Source organism: Eptatretus burgeri, chromosome 6 (genome assembly GCF_056783735.1).
Source record: "Eptatretus burgeri isolate ZD-2024b chromosome 6, Ebu_testis_v1, whole genome shotgun sequence".
Lineage (NCBI taxonomy): Eukaryota > Metazoa > Chordata > Myxini > Myxiniformes > Myxinidae > Eptatretus > Eptatretus burgeri.
This window is the reverse complement of record NC_140966.1, coordinates 24,126,981-24,144,001: the sequence shown is the minus strand read 5'-3', so window position 1 is coordinate 24,144,001 and position 17,021 is coordinate 24,126,981.

The window sequence follows — 17,021 nt, the reverse complement described above, 5'->3', positions numbered from 1 at the left end:
TGCGAACGAGAGAACAGTTTTACGAAAGGCCTGAACAAGGTAGAAGAACTCGTGTGACTGACCACACATGAAGGTAGAATTCATTGGAGCCATTTCAGTTATTGTAGTATTATTATTAGTAGTTGTAGTAGTCATAGGCTTATAGTCATATTTTAAAATTAGTAGCAGCATAATGTTTTTGAGACGTAGCTGAAGCAACTGCCTTGTGAACTGTCACCGAGAAAACTTTTTAATTTCAACAATTAAACAGATCAGTTTTGATTTTCGAGTTGTATCAATACATGTTAAGGAATATGCTTACTCTCATGCTTACGATTAATAAATAGATGTAGGGAGAAAGGAGAAATTGTTGGACAAAGGAGCAGAACTTCAAAATGAAAATTAGAGAAAAAAATGTAAAGAAGGCAAATGATATGCACTGAAAATGAAGAGGTGACAAGAAAGGTGGCATGCAGTGACAGTGTCATAATAGGTGGGGGCTAATGTAGCCCAGGATCCAGACACCAAAACTTGAGAGGACCTGACATGACTTTGTACACTTTTTGTTCGTGTTTTTTTAGTGCGAGTTATATCCTCAGGAAAGATGAGTAACTGGTCTGCTGTGCCGGAACCATTGCAAAAAAAAAATTATGGGGATATTTGTGCATGCTCTTCATCCTGCTTTTGTTATAAATGTGGAAAATGTTATTTTGTTCCGTAACTTTGGTGGGTGTTGATAGTTCCGTAACCTCGCCAAAGGTTACGTAACCTCGTAACCATAACCTCGCCAAAGGAGAGGGCATTGCATTTTGGTCCGTTTGTTTGTCAGTCTCTCTGTTTGTCCGCACAAAACTTTTGTGTTTTTCTCCCCCAAATGCTTGGCGGATTGAGATGAAATTTTCACCATTGGTGCGACTACTCATGTGGAATGTTGTAATAATAATTATGACATCATGGGTCACGTGTTGTGGCAACAATGTTGGAAAAACGGAAAAACTTTGGACCTCTGTATCTCTGAAACCGCACAAAGGGGAAAAAATTGAAACTTGGCACATAGAAAGTACTCCTCATGGGGGAATGAGTGTGATTTTTTTATGATGTCATAGGTGCCTTCGTTATGACGTCATCATTGCATATGTAGAACCTCACATCCGATCAGTATGAAAATTTTTGAGGGTCATCTAGGGATAAAATAGTCCACAAAATTATTTTTGATGATGTCATTGGTCACGTGACTCGACAGCCATATTGTTAAAAAAAAAATAAAAACCTTCAAAAATCTTCTTCTCTGGAATAGCTGAACCTGGTCATCACTGCCAGCATTTGCAAAGCGGCAGTTCTAATTATGTCTCAAATTAATTATGTAACACACCAGTACACAAACTCCACAAACACCACACAATGCACCACGCAAAACAAGTCCTGGCGAGGGTCTGCAATCTCTGATTGCTCTTTTTCTTGTTATCATTGCACGCATGACAGACCAAGAGAAGGCACTCGTAGACCTGATTAAATCATGAAATGTGTTCAAAAAAACTTTGAAAACTGATTTGAAATTATTTAAATCCTAAATGACGCACCAATTTTTGACATTTTTTTCTCCATATTTTGTGCATTTACTTTATTGTTTACTCAGGGATGCAAGTTTGTTTCCCAGTCGGGATATACAGTATACAGAGGATTTCCAGTCAGCGACTGGCTTTGGAGGCCAGGTTGGAAATGTGGCTTTCCCAGGAAAGATCATGGCAGAGAGTGAGACCCAGAAGCTTTAACGAATGTTGAGAAAGTAGATGGGGTGGGGGGGGGGGGTGGGCGTTCCAGATGGTCCTTTCGCAAAGACATAGAGAGTGTGAGATTTGTCAGGATTGAAAGACATGTTCCACGTGTTGGATCAGCTTGTGATTTTACCCAGATCTGCTGCATTCCGGTCTGAGGGATGATAGATGGTACGGCATAGTGTGGAGTCATCAGCAAAGAGATAAAGAGGATTTCCAGAGGGTCGGAGAGATCATTGATGAAAACCATAAAAATAACAGGGCCCAGAATACTGCCTTGAGGAACTCCAGCCTGGACAGAGAGAGGGGATGAGAGAACTCCATTGAGGGCCACACGTTGGCTGCGACAGGAGAGAAAGTCTGCAAGCCATGAGTGGAGATGACCTTGGTTGCCATGGGAAGAGAGTTTGGTGAGCAGGGCAGGGTGCCAGACTGTATCGAAAGCACATGATATTTCTATGGATATGGCTCTGATTTAATATCTGGCAATGAGGACCTCCATCCATTCCTGGAAGAGCAGAAGCAGCATATCCAGGATAGAGTGACCTGGTCTGAATCCAAATTGATGATCGGAAATCAGGCCATTGGAGAAGAGGAAGGATTTAATGTCTGAAGTGATGGTGGATTCCATAACCTTGCTGATGATTGCGAGAAGGCTGATTGGTCTGAAGTTGCAGGGATCTGTTTTTGCACCTATTTTTATGCAGAGCGGAAATTTTTGTTGATTTCCAAGCAGATGTCAGATGACCTTATGCAAATGAGAGAGAGGTTGAGCAAGAGCAGAGGAGCATGTTTTTGGAACACACGGGCTGATGCCGTCTGGACCGGTTGCAGAATCTGAGTCGAGTTTTGACAGCAAGTTAACTTTGTTTAGAGAAAAGGACACAGAGTCCAGGGACAGCTGGGTGGAACTGGGTTCTGTGGGTACTGAAAGCGATGGATTTCTGACACAAGATTTAGATGCACACACAGAGTTTAGGCATTCAGCCTTTTCACGTGCCATGTCAGTTGTTCGGCCATTTGAGGTAAGGGAGGGGATGGAGAGGGAACATACACCAGAAACAGACTAAACCTAGAGGGGGAGCACTCGGGAGAGTGCAAAACCTCCGCCGCCAATACTGCTGGGTCACTCAAGTGAACCTTATATCTTATTCATTAAATATGATGTCAACAGTGTTGACAGTTATAGTTCTTTTCTCCAACATTTTTTTTGGGGGGGGGGGGGGTTGGAAATCACTTAAAACATGTAGAAATGCAAAAAAAAGAAATCGAAATTTTGTTGAAAAAAAAGTTGCAAAAAATTTTTTTTTCTCTAACAATTATTTTTGGGGTCAGGGGTTGGAAATCACTTAAAACATGTAGAATTGCAAAAAAAAATTTTTTTTTCTTTTTTTTTTGGGGGGTAACAATTTTTTGGGGGGTTGGAAATCACTTAAAACATGGAGAAATGCAAAAAAAATTTTTTTTCTCGAAATTTTTGGGGGGTGGGGGGGGGGTTGGAAATCACTTAAAACATGTAGAAATGCAAAAAAAAAAAAATTCTCTAACAATTTTTTTTTTTGGGGGGGGGGGACCAAGTCCAAAATTTAATGGCATGATCCTTGGACCATACCTAACCCCCTACCAAGTTTCGTCGAAATCCGTCGAGGAGTTTTTCTGTAATACTGTTCACAAACAAACAAATAAAATAAACCAAGGGTCTTGCCAAAACTTGACCACGTGTGACTTCTTTAAGGTCACACCGAGGTGAACAGAGCTGCCATCCACCAGGAGCGACTCCTTGAGGAATATCTGCCTACGAGAGATTCCGATGAGAATCATTCTGCAAAGTAACCATGAAAAATAGGTGTTTGTCTCATAACGTCACCAAATGACGTCATAATGTCTCAAGCTTGACATATCGAGAAAGCACTCATTGAGGTGTTCAATTTGAGGTACGACACGATATGGTTCCTAAAACTTAAAAATTTGACCTTGGGGTCAAATACGTTTGACCTCAGGCGCTAACCATGAAGGTCAAGGCCAATCGCCACCAAAAACTAATCAGCTGAGCACCAGACCATATACTACATTCCCATAAAGTTTGGAGACGATTAGATTAAAACTCAAAAAAATAAGGGTTTCGTCGACTACCCTGATTTGCGACAAAGTGACCTTGACCTTTGACCTTGACCTTCAAACTTTTATGCGCTGAAACGGACCTCTATAGATCTCTGATATGCGAAGTTACAAAAATTTCCAATGATAACTCTGCTCTGCAGAGTGATTTATAGGTGATTACAGACAAAAAAAAACAAGAAAACATATGAAGGTCAAGGCCAATCGCCACAAAAATTAATCAGCCGAGTGCCAGACCATGAACTATATTCCCATGAAGTTTGAAGACGATCCGATCAAAATTACTAAAAAAAATAAGGGTTTCGTCGACTCCCCTGATTTGCGACAAAGTGACCATGACCTTCAAAATTTTGTGCGCTGAAAGGGACCTCTATAGGCCTCTGGTATGCGAAGTTACAAAAATTTCCAATGATAACTGTGCTCTGCAGAATTTTTTATGCGTGATTACAGACAAACAAACAAAAAAAAAACATACAAGCTGACTCACATATCTTGCAAAAACTTCGTTTTGGCAAGATAAACAAACAGAAAAAGGGGTGAAAACAGTAACCTCCATCCATCTTCGAAGATGGCGGAGGTTAATAAATGTCACCAGGATTTGGAGGAGGGAGAGAGCGTTGAGAGTTCAGACTTAAGATTAGAAAGATGTTGTCTGAATCTCCTGAGGGTATATACACACTTGTTCCGAGCTTTATGGAAGGAACTGAGATTACCCTCGGTTGGATTTGCTTTCCATGAGGCAAAGGGAAGTTGTTTCAGGACAACTGCCTCACCACAAGCTTGAGTGTACAATGGGCGGGAGGAAGGGTAGGACAACTGAAGACGAGAGGGGATAAAGCTGTGTGAGAGAGAGAGGGAGAGGGAAAGGGAGAGGGAGAGGGAGAGGGAGAGGGAGAGGGAGAGATTCTTTGACAGAATTTCCAAGACAAGTTGATATTGGAGAAAGTAGTGATGGGAGACCAGTCTACAAGTTTGATGGCTGCTTGAAGACCCTGCCAGTCAGCCTGAGTGAAATGCCAGACTCGATGGCGCTAAGATAGTTCTCTAACAACAGCCAGAGAGATGTCTACTTTGACAAGCACGTGGTCCGATGAACCAATTGGAGCAGTGGAAGAACAGCAGATATTTTCAGAGAAATTGGTCAAAATCAGATCCAGAAGAGATGGAGTACCATTGGTTGAGATGAGGGGCAGGAAGTTTACAGATTGTCAGTCCAAATGAGTCGCAAAAGTCTTTTGCTGAAGTGCCATGACAGGTGAGGTACCCACACCCAGCCAATTGGGATGATGACAATTGAAGTCGCCACATATGAGGAAGAGAGTTGGGATAAGAGGATAGAAGTTGGTTCAAGTTTTCGGCGAGCAAGGTGTAAATGGAGTCATCACTCTTTGGTGGACGGTACAATACACATATAAACATGAGGTGGGAGTGGAGGGGAAGCCATCACCAGACGTATTCTTGGGGGTGTGGGGAAGTGCGGGCAGTGCATGGTGCGTGAGGAATCGAGTCTTTGATGAAGAGAGCAACTCCTCCATCAGCACGAGGCTCAGGTCTGTCATCCTGGAGGAGGGAGTAACCATGGAGAGATACTAGGGAGTCAGAGACATCTTGAAGGAGGAAAGCTTCTGTTAAGCAGATTATGTCTGGTTTGTCATTGGCAACCTGGATGGAAAGATCTGTCAGGTTTGAGTGAAGGCCCCGGATGTTTGAGGTCTACACTGTTAAGGAAGAGGGAGGGGAGGAGACTTTGTGTGCAGGGGAGTGGAGGGAGGGTGGGTAGGACGAGGGAGGAGGGGGAAGGTAAGGAGAGTTTTTGAATGTGGGGAATTGCAGAAGAGGTAGGGGAGAGGGCCAGATGAGGAGGAGAAAAGGCTCAGTGGTGCTGGGTTGAGGTACAGTGGGGAGTAATAAGAGACGGGGCAGAAGGCAGTTGAGGATTGGAGGAGGTGGAGTGATGAGATGGAGGAGAGAGGGCAGGGGGAAACTTTGAGAAGGGTGAGTAAGGGGGGGTGGTTGGAGGGAAAAGGGAGAGTGGGGAGATCTGAGGGAGAATGGTGAGGGGGTAGTGCTTGAGAAAGGTGAGAGGTTAGCTTGGAGAGGGAAGAGTGTGAAGGTTGTTTTGAGGAAGGGATGAGAGGGAAGCTTTGAGAGGGAGGGGAGATGATAAGAGCAAGCACAGCCAAGGATCAGGAGGGTGATGGAAGAGGTTGGGAGAGGGGAAGATTACACTTGGTGGTGGTATGGTGAGGAAGGGAGTGGGCAGGGGGAGGTCCAACATTTGTGGGTTTGGGAAGACGGGGAGGTGTGCTGAGAGGAAAGGGGGAGCGTGTTTGTGATGTTGATCGTCCTTGTCTAATCCAAAATCACCAAAATCTAATCAGTTTGTCCTTGTCACATGGAACATGTCCACAAAAATTCATCCAGATCCGTCCACAACTTTTTGCGATATTCTGTAAACAGACAAACAAACAGACAGACAAGCCGGTAGGCTACATGGGTGGTCGCTATATAATTGCAAACTAGTCATACAGTTTTTGACGGATCGGGCTGAAAATTTTTGACAAAGAAAGACGTTGATTGTAGTGCGCATAAAAGCGCAGAAGCCGATTTTTGATTTTCCATTTTTTTTTTTTTTTTAGGATTTTTCAAAAAATTCAAAGTCCCATTGCTAGGCAGCGGTGGCGTCCATAGCAACGGTGCTCAAAAGCATACAACCAGATCCTGGTATGAACCTACCAGTCAAGTTTCATCAAAATCGGTTGACTCCTCTGGCCTCCAGAGCTGTCCATTACATACATACATACAGACAGACGGAAAACATGAGAATAACAGTAGTCCAGCGACCACCCAACAAAGAGACAAACAGACAGAAAGGGGTGAAAACATAACCTCCCTTCATCTTCAGTGGCAGAGGTAATAATGTTGTCAAACTGTATTTTGCAACTATGATATTCTCCTGCAAAAAAATTAAACCCTCTTTTTCAACGCTATTCTCATGTGACCCTCCTTTGGGACAAATTCAATCTCCGCCACCCATTGTTTCACCACCATTTCACAGTCGGCAGTATAAGTAGCTCAGAGCTTTGGATCTGAGTGAAACCGAGAGTGAAACACATTTGTTGCTCGCTGAATGGTGGTTCATTTTGGAAGGAAATTAGTGGTTTGATCCACGGCCTCTCAGACTCTATCATTAACGTCTATTCACATCTCCATGTACGACTCGAGACCATATTTGTGATGGCAGCACCGGCCACCAGCAAATCTCGAGAACGTTCTTACCAGGATAAATTTCTAGACCTTGGATTTTACTACGTGGTGGATAAAAGTGGGGCACAGAGGCCTCAGTGTGTGATTTGTTTCGAAGTGCTTTCTACGGAGTCTATGAAACAAAATAAGTTGCAGAGGCATTTGACGACAAAACATGCGCCTTATCAGGATAAGGAGAGAGCGTTCTTTGAGAGGAAACTTCTTGCACTTAAGAATACGGGTCTTGACAGAGAGGGTACATGCCATCAGACCAATTCTCGGGCATTAGAGGCCTCGTATCGAGTGTCGCTCCATGTTGCCAAGACAAAAAGCCTCACTCCATTGCGGAAGAACTCGTGCTGCCATGTGCAAAGGACATGGTATCTCTGATGGTTGGGGAGGAAGCGGCAAAGAAACTGGGAGTTATACCCCTCTCTGACAACACCATCCAATGCAGAATTGAAGATATGAGTCTGGACGTAACGGCTCAGGTCGTACAGAAGATCAAGGAATCGCCGTGGCATGCCATCAGTTGGACGAGTCCACTGATATCGCATCGTACACGCAACTCATCGTCTGGGTCCGCTTCATCAAGGCTGATAACTTTGTCGATGAACCTCTGCTCATCGAACCATTGGAGGCCACCACCAAAGGCGAGGATATTTTTGGGAAAGTAGAGCAGTTTTATCGTGACCATGATCTGGACTTCGGAAAGTTGCTCGGTTCTACAACAGACGGCGCGCCAGCAATGTTAAGAGTGCGTTCTGGATTCAAGGCTAAATTGCTCGAGGTGGCTCCTCAGACCTCCATGGTACACTGCACGATTCACCAAGAAGCACTCGCCTCTCATACTTTGCCAGAAACCTTGCAGAGCGTGCTCTCAGAAGTCGTAAAAATGGTCAATCACATCAAATTGAGCGCCCTCAACACTAGGTTATTCAGGCTATTCTGCCAGGAGATGGACGCCGACCATAAGAATTTACTATTCTACACTCAAGTCAGATGGTTATCTCGAGGAAACCTTCTTCTGCGTGTTTACGAGCTCAAAGATGAACTGAAGGAGTTCCTACGCACACAAGGGAAAACGGCATGGGTAGCGTTGCTTGAGTCAGACTCTAGGCTGTAAGAACTGTGCTATCCTGTTGACATCTTTGAACATCTCAATGTCCTCAACCGCTCCCTCCAAGGCAAAGAAGCCAACCTCATGATTTTTCACGACAAAATGAGCGGATTTCTGGCGACTCTAAAATTACTGGCAGACAAAGCAGCTGTTAAGCACTTCAGCCTTTTCCCCCGTCTGGTGGAGCATCTAACGACCTGCCAGTACGATGATACTGAGCTCGACAGTCTTTCTGGGGAGATAACACGTCACCTTCGGTCGCTCATTGAACAGTTCGAGCACTATTTCCCTGAGCTGGATGTGCAGTCCTTCTCTGTGGTTCGGGACCCTTTCACGGCTCCACTGGACTCGATTGCTGATGAAGATGATACAGCACACGAAGAGCTTGTACAGCTCCAGCAGGATTCAGGAGCGCAGTCTCTTGCACGGACGAATTCGTTGTCGATATTCTGGTGCAAAATGCTGCCGTCGTACCCGACCCTGTCACGGCACACCATTAAGGTTCTCATGCCATATCCTTCATCATACTTTTGTGAGCAGTCGTTCTCCACCATGGTGGTGATTAACACAAAGTACAGAAATCGACTCGAAATGGAGCATGATATGATCCTGGCATTGTCATATATTTATTCACGAATAGAGAAGTTGGTTTCTGAAAAACAGGCTCATCCTTCTCACTGATATATCTAAATGTCATTCGGACTAAACTTCTGAAACATCCAACTGTACTATTTGGAGACTGTCGGCTATTCTCCGTTTACTCGTCTATGAAAACATGACGATGGTGAATAAAGTAAACAGCAAATGTTCTTGTGTCATATGAAATCTTATCTTGTATATTATGAATTGGGTTTTGAATCTTTTGGGTCGCACGATGTAGAGAGGTTCTGAAATTGGGTCACCACTCAAAAAAGTTTGAAAACCACTGTATTAGATCATCATTTGCTATTAAGATCCGCATACCACAAAGAAAATATACAGGGAACAGTTAGTGTATTTTTGTGCAGAAAATAATTATAAATTATTGCAGTAATCAGCACCAAATACATTAATGCAAATTATAAGAAACCACAATGGAGGTTGCAAATTAATGAATATGTGAACTTGGTTTTCATCAGTTTGTTCCCTTGCTTGAAGGTCTATGAGGGCTCAGAGTGGCACCACAAAAGCAACTTCCAACAGAATAGCATGTGAAGATCCAAACTCTGCGAGAATAAGGGCTGAATAAAATTGCAGAAAATCTGAAGATCGACAATGGTGTGAGGTACACTTTTCAACGCCTGAAATAAACTGGCTTGGTACAAGACAAGAAATGGCGAAGAAGACCCAGAAGAATCTCCCCAAGGCAAGACACGCTCTTGAACTTGCTCAGCTTATTCAATATAACAAAATCAAGCCAGCAGTTGACAAATGAAATGAGAGCAGGTCTGAACATTACATTCTCATCCAGCACTGTGTGCAAAAGGCTATTTGCAGCAGGTCTCCATGGCAGAGAGAGTTGCAGCAATGTAACCACTGCTGAGACCAGATAATAAGGTGAAAATACTGAAAATTTCAAGACAACATCAAGATTGAGCAAATGAACAATGTAATCAGGTACTCTGGTCTGATGAATCGAAATTTGAATTTTTTTGGTCGAAGACACCCAGTTTGTATGCCGAAGACGTGGAGAATGTTATGACACGTTATGTTTGCAGCCTACTGTTAAATGCGGGAGAGGCTCCATGACTGTCTGGGGTTATATCTCAGCTTTTAGTGCAGGAAAATTTGTTTTAATTCAATGGGATGTTAACAATAGAGAAGTACAAGCAGATCTCATTGCACCATGTAGCTCCTAGTAGAAATGGTTTAATCGGAAATGATTCATTTTTCAAGCGGTATTTGGAGAACAAGGTCACAGCTAGTGTGCTCCAAGTGTTAAAATGACCACCCCATAGTCCAGACAGGAATCACATCGAGGTCACATGGGATTATATGGAAACATAGAAGAATAAGAGGAACTCAACTAACCTTCCTGACCTGTGATATGGACTACAGGATTTGACACAATATTCTTGAAAGAGTGCTTCAGTCACATACAAGAAGCATGGGGAAAAGAGTGCTGGCACTCAAGAAGGCAAAGGGTGGACACACAAACTATTGACTGACACAACAAAATGAAACGGTTCATATTTACTGAAGCAGTTTGTTTCATGTACATTTTAAAGGCTGTTAATTTACAATAATAGACACGTGTGACTGTTATCACTGATAATTATTTGATGAATTTACCCAAAAGTATGAATGTCATTGGAATATATGTGTGTTTGTAATATGCAGTGTATCTTCTTCTTCTTTCGGCTGCTCCCATTAGGGGTCGCCACAGCGGATCATCCGTTATGATCCGCATACTGATTTGGCACAGGTTTTACGTCGGATGCCCTTCCTGACGCAACCCTGGTCGCCTCTTACGACACAGGGATAAGGATTGGGTTTCGCCATGATTCCAGGCTGCCCTACACCCTGTCATAGCGCGGCTCAGCGCAGAGCTCTCGTCCTCAAGCGATCCTCCAATCCAAGCCTCCGAGAAGCCGGATTACAGGCGCACGCCGCTACGCCCAGTTGTAATATACGAGGTGTGTTCAAAAAGTATCCAACCTTAAGTTTTCGTGCGTAAACAAATGAAGCTAGGGAGGCGTGGTTTGTTGCACGTATGTAGGCGATCCTAATTCGTATGCGTGAATATTTTCCCGCCTGCAGAAGCTGTCAGTCGCCGACAGACCGCCGATGAGTGAGGAAGTGTAAGTGAGCGCCGTTGGATTTTCGTTTTTGACATAATGACGGAAAAACTTTAACAACGCTCCTGCATCAAATTTTGTGTAAAGCTTGGCGATTCCCAAGTGGAAACGATCCGCAAGATTAAGCAGGCCTTCGGGAACGAAGCAATGGGCACCACACAGATAAAAGAGTGGTACAACTGCTTCAAAGATGGTCGCGCATCAGTGGAAAGTGAAGCACATTGTGGTAGGCCCTCAACATCCCAAAATGAGATTGTCATTGACCAAGTGAGGTCCCTGCTGATGCAGGATCATCAAATCACGATCAGAGAACTTGAAGACGAGGTGGGCGTCAGCATTGGATCCGTTCATTCCATTGTGACTGAGGATTTGGGCTGAACGATAATCTCAGCGAAGTTCGTGCCAAAGCTGCTAACGATCGAGCAGAAGCAACTCCGTTTGGAGATCGCACAGGACATGCTGGAGACTGTGAACAGCGATCCCAACTTCCTCAACACAGTGATCACTGATGATGATACCACAGTGATCCATCATTTTGTCAAAAACGAAAATCCGACGGCGCTCACTTACACTTCCTCACTCATCGGCGGTCTGTCGGCAGGAAAATATTCACGCATACGAATTAGGATCGCCTATATACGTGCACCAAACCATGCCTCCCGAGCTTCATTTGTTTACGCACGAAAAATTAAGGTTGGATACTTTTTGAACACACCTCGTATATATGTATGTATATATTTATGAAGGCGCTTCCAAGCAAAAATAAAAATGAGATCAACTCCACTAATTTGAGCAAAAAAGCAAGAGCAGAGTCGGTTTACTCAAATTTGTGGAGTCAAAATAGGTTTTACTTATGGTTGGAAGCGCCTTGTTCTTCTTCTATAAAAAGGTGTCATCCCAACCACTCCAATTATATATATATATATATATATATATATATATATATATATATATATATATATATATATATATATATATATATATATATATATATATATATATACATATACATATATACATATACATATATATATATATATACATACATATAGTCGTATATATAATAGACTAGGCGTAAGTCGGCAGCGTGTAACTCGTCACTTCGCCTGTCGGCAGCGTCAAAAAGTCCCGAATTTATCTCGTGTTAAATCCCTTTTAATCAAGGGTCATCCCTCTGTAAGTCGTCATCTCTAAGTCGTCACTTCTTCTAAGTCATCAGATGTTGTCCATTCCCACGTAATGGAAACTCAAGTAAATTACCATGCCAACTCATCACATGGAACTGCTGCCTCATGAGAAGCCCGATTTCATGGAATCGTGATGCTCGCTCATTGGTTTACACCGCCAGTGATAGCCTATTTATAACTGTGTACACACGTTGATCGCACTGCAGGCAGGACAATGGCGACTAAGCGTAAGCTTACAACTAAAACCTACCAAGAAAAATACGACATTATCCAGTTTTGTGAGGAAAATCCACTGATGAAGAAGACAGACATAGCTGAGAAGTTGGACATCAAACGGCAGACATTGAACGATATCTTGAAAAATAAGGGCAAGATATTTGGACAAGTTGAGAAGATCGCAAGGCCGGTGGTAAGTGTGAAACGCGTGAAATGTGTGTCCTTTGAAGATGTCGATGACGCGCTCATCATCTGGTTTCGGCAAATGCCGGCTCAGCCAAATATTCGGTTTCGGCCGATTCGGCCGATGCCGTCTTTCGGTGGAGGATTGCCCAGACAACATCATGGAATACAATGACCGGTTTGAGTCCTTTCTCATGCACCAGATGCCCAAGAGTTTGAGGCAGTCAAACATAACGGATTACTTCGCGAAGGAGTAAAGGATCGATCGAGCTTAGTGTTGAAGTCCGATCATGGTTTTATATTGGCTTGTTTTGTACATTACCGCACTCACACATGGGCATTGAGTGGTAATCATCACCACGATGACTGTGTGTCATGTAATTTGTCACCATACCATCACCGATGGTATACGAGTTTTCTTACAGTTGTTCATTATCTTTACTTTTGATAAACTGATTCATGAATTCCATCTTTACTTGATCACTTTCCAACTCACCAATGAACCCCCACCAATGCCCCAAGGATTGTGTTTTCCTTTTGGTGCAATAGCCGGCTCTCACACATACGTGTCCAGGCCACGCGCGACTTCATCCTTCACCCCACAGCCATCATGAATGTTCGCATACGCGCAAGTCATCACATTTCTAAGTTGTCACTTTTTTCTCGGTCCCGATGGTGACGACTTACGCCTAGTCTACTGTATATATATTGTTACAGCTGTGGAAATTCGCATTACACCATAAAGGGCCCTCAGGTGAGATATCTCCATAGGTACATGTGTATTTAGGCCAAACCGGTGTATAGAGGGAATTTATGTGATCCAACCAGGCTGCGACGCTTTGAGTACGCCATTTTTCTGATCTATCTTTTATTTCAAACAAACAGCATCTGAACAACCACGCCATGCCCACCACAGCGCCAACCACACTACAACGACGCCACCTCCACCACCTACACTACCACATCATTGCTTCTACAACCATTCGCAAACACCACCACCTTCGCCTTTACCTTCACAACTTCATCCCACATCATCGCTTCTACGGCCATTCCCAAACACCACCAATCAACACCAAACGTCGTGTTCCCGGAGCCGTTCGGTCATGGAGGCCGAATGCATCGATCCGCGGATCAGGAATGCTTCACGCCTACTTCTCCTCCGTCCAATGGGCAAGCGCGAGGCGGCTTGGCCCCGCCTCCAGGTGCGTGTAGGTGAATTCCGTCCATGTCCGTCTATACAAATTTTAGGATCAGGGGAGATTCACGCCCATTTTTGCCCGACCAATGGCTGACCGGGGGGGGGGGCGGTGTGGCCCCGCCTCCAATCGCGTTCTGATCCGGGAATTTGCATATCGGCGCCTCCTGAGAGCTATAAAGGTGCGAGCAGAAGGCGACTCGCGAGAAGAATGTGGAACTGGTGGAGCAAAGCGTAAGCATGGTGAGAGAAGCGAGAAGCGTGGAGCGTTGGGGAGCGGAGTTGAGAGTTAAGCTGGAAGAAGGGGAGTGCGCGCGGTGGAGCTGCAGGCGGCGGGTCGGGGCAAGGAAGCACGGGTCCGAGGCAAGAAGGACGGCGGTCGGCGACGAGGTTGCGGTGTGGGGTATCGCTCGTCTCGTCGCGGGACCCAAGCCAGCCGGCCACTCCCCTCCTCCAGGGAATCAACAATTTCCCCTTCGCCCACGCTGAGATAGTGCAAAGGGGGCCCCGTTCCTCCCCCACCCCAAACATGGTGCCAACGAGCACGCCAGGGGCACGGAGTCGGGGCACAGCGGCGCGGACATTTTGCGGCTTGCCTGCCAACGAGTCACGAGGACGCAGGTAAGACCTCCCCAGTCTCGCGGACCTGGCCGCTCCTCTAGGTCCCGCGCACATTTGGCCAACGGGCCTGTCTGCCTCCTTGTCTGTGAGGGTGGCTTCTTTCTTTTGCTTTTGTGTAAATGTGTGTTGGCGCCGTCTGTGAAGTAAAACTGTGTAAGTGTTGCCGTGTGTACGCGTTAGGTCGGTGTCAACTGTTTTCTTCTTGCCTTTGCTTTTTGTGTATGGCTGTATATACGTGCTTTCCGTGTGTCGCGTAATAAAATGCTTGCATGTTGAACTGTTCCCGTTTCGCTTCATCTTTTCTCCATTTGAATCTCCATCTTGCATCACGTAAGGGGTTCGTAGTGGGTTCAACATCCCGGTAAGTAATTGGAACCGTCAAGGCCGACGATAACACCGCTCGGTTATCACTGTACCACGGAACGGACTGCTTAAGTGGTTCATGTCCAGAGTCGGCCTGCGGCGTGGTACGATCGCCCGGTCGACCATTCGCGCAGTTACTTAGGTCAATCGAATTTGGCGAGCAACCCTATCCTGCGCGGGTGAGCAATTGGCACGATCGTGGTGAGGTTAAATCCCCACCCGTGACTATCTCCCGGCGTTGTTCCGAGAGGGTCACGACTGAATTGTCCGTCCGGTGGGCGACATGCCGCGATTCGAGTTACGTGGCCGTTCGCACGCCGGCGGGCGCCAATTCGCAACAATATATATATATATATATATATATATATATATATATATATATATATATATATAGAAATATATATATATATATAAAAATAAAGAAAGACCCACGCACATCTCTCACCTGTTGGATATCTCCCATGGCTATAAGAGCATGGGAGATGTCAATTTATTGATATAATCCAAGCCACTTGGGTTTTGCTGATTAGGTGAGAGCTGATTGGCTATTCCCTCCATTCATAAGTAAGAGATGTGGGTGGGTCTTTCTTTATTATTTATATATTGACTGCTTTTGACATTTGCATGTGGAACATGCTTGGGAGCCTCATTGGTATGCATTGCTGTCTGCGTTGTCGCTGATGATTCGCCAATAAGCAACGAAACCAGTCCGGCAGTTGAGGGGATGTGTGGCATTGGGATTCTCATGTGTGTACCATTTGTGAATGTCTTTATAACCGTGGAGGAACTCTGGGAAGGGTTTGAAACAGTAAAATGCTTACCTTGCTTAGGCCTTCTTGGTTGCTTTATCCAGGTTCTTCGGCTGGAGGATCATAAGAGGTGTCATATATATATGCATACATACAGGGTGTCCATACATACATACATACATACAGGGAAAATTAACACTTTCAGCAAAATGTCTCCCGAAATTCTTCATCCATAGCTTATATCTTTTTTTTTTTCTTCTTGAAATCATTCTCATGGCTGGTTCGGGAAGCTGTCGCAAGGTTGCAATCAACTTTAACAGGAAACATGGCAAGCACATCACATACGACAAGATTCAGAACATGGATCATGTAAAGGAGCTCATTTGAAGTGGAATTACTTGCATAACGCCAGATGTGTTGACACGACTTCACCATGTGTGGGAGAGACGACATCGTGTGTGTTTACAAAGAAATGGCAATCATGCAGAGAACGTTTTGTAAATAAAGTTGCCTTTTGTAAAAGTGTTAATTTTCCCTCTGTATGGAGACTTTTGGGACACCCTGTATGTTTGTGTGTACACACACACACACACACACACACACACACACACACACACACACACACACACACACACACACACACACACACACACACACACACACACACACACACACACACACACACACACACACACACACACACACACACACACACACCCCGCGATATGCAGTTCACCTATCGCGCCCCTGGTTCATCGCCCCTCAAAATAATCCTCACTGCTTGGCATGTATGCTTCTGTAGTTTAGATAGTTCGCATTGCTTGAAATGTATACTCCTGTAGCGCTGAAGTAATCCTGGTGCGTTAGCTGGGCCTCTAGTTACATTTTGAAGACGGGGAGAATGTGGTGAATGGAAGGTCGTGACGTGTGATCACGTGATGCCCGGCTCGAGCACAGAAGAGATAAAGCTGAGGTTCGGCTCGGCCGCGGGGTTTTGTCCCTGGGGCATTGTCGTTGTATGTCGCCGGCTCACTTGGTGCTCATTGAATGGTGAGAACACTGATTGATATATAATACTGATTTATTTTGCGGTGATTAGTTGCGCGTGTGTACCTTACTGCTTGTACTCCATACTGTGTTTGTATTCCCTGGTGTGCCCGTAGAAGCGGCTTCAATCAAATGGAATAAAGCCTAAACTCTGAAGGTTCTTCTCTCATCTTCATTTCAATTTATTCCATTTGGTTTTCTCGGCTCTCTCAACCAACGATGGACAAGATCTACAAGCCGGAGAGGTTCGATGCAGACCCAAACGCGACTGACGCAGAAATGAAATGGTCACATTGGTTCTGTTCCTTCTCACACTATCTGACCATCATCGAGGAGGGAGCTGACAAATTGGCCGCCCTCGTGAATCATGTCTCGCCCGGCGTATACAGGCTCTTCTCGGAGTGCGACTCTTACGAAGCAGCGATCGACGTGCTGCAAGCGCTCT